The sequence below is a fragment of the Etheostoma spectabile genome, chromosome 4 (genome assembly GCF_008692095.1).
Source record: "Etheostoma spectabile isolate EspeVRDwgs_2016 chromosome 4, UIUC_Espe_1.0, whole genome shotgun sequence".
NCBI lineage: Eukaryota > Metazoa > Chordata > Actinopteri > Perciformes > Percidae > Etheostoma > Etheostoma spectabile.
The window spans coordinates 12,449,880-12,450,463 of record NC_045736.1 but is presented as its reverse complement, the minus strand read 5'-3'; positions in this window follow the sequence as shown (position 1 = coordinate 12,450,463).

The window sequence follows — 584 nt, the reverse complement described above, 5'->3', positions numbered from 1 at the left end:
ACCGTAACGTTGATAATAGATAATAGCCTAAGTCAAGTCTAGTATGACTAATTCAAAACACAGTTAGGGCTCTGCGGAGGACGCTGCATTAACCCTCATCTTGTCTTTGGGTCAAATTAACCCGTTTCCATATTTCAATGTTCTTTTTAACTACCCAAAATAACATGATTGATTCCACACGACGCTCTTTGGCAAGTACAAATCTCAAATTTTAATTCATTTTGGGGGGTCTTATTCAAGTTTATAGCATATGAAAAAAAAATTGGTTTTGAAATAGTAGGCCCTATTGAGTAAAAGTTGAAAGTAAAAGTTCCAGTCTGTGATTGTCCATCAACATACTTTCCTTTAATTTTAGTCTAAATAATTCCTAATTTGTGCTTTTCTAACTCAAACATTGGTATAATTTCCTATAAATGAGGTTCATTGACCATAATTTCCAAAAACAACTGTACAACTAAAGTTAATGAGTTAGTGCTATGTAGTGTTAAATGTCAAAAAAGTGACAAACATTGAAAAAAAGGTACAAAAATGTAAGAAAAAGTTGAAAAACATTAATAAAAAGCATCAATAAAAGTGTTAATTTT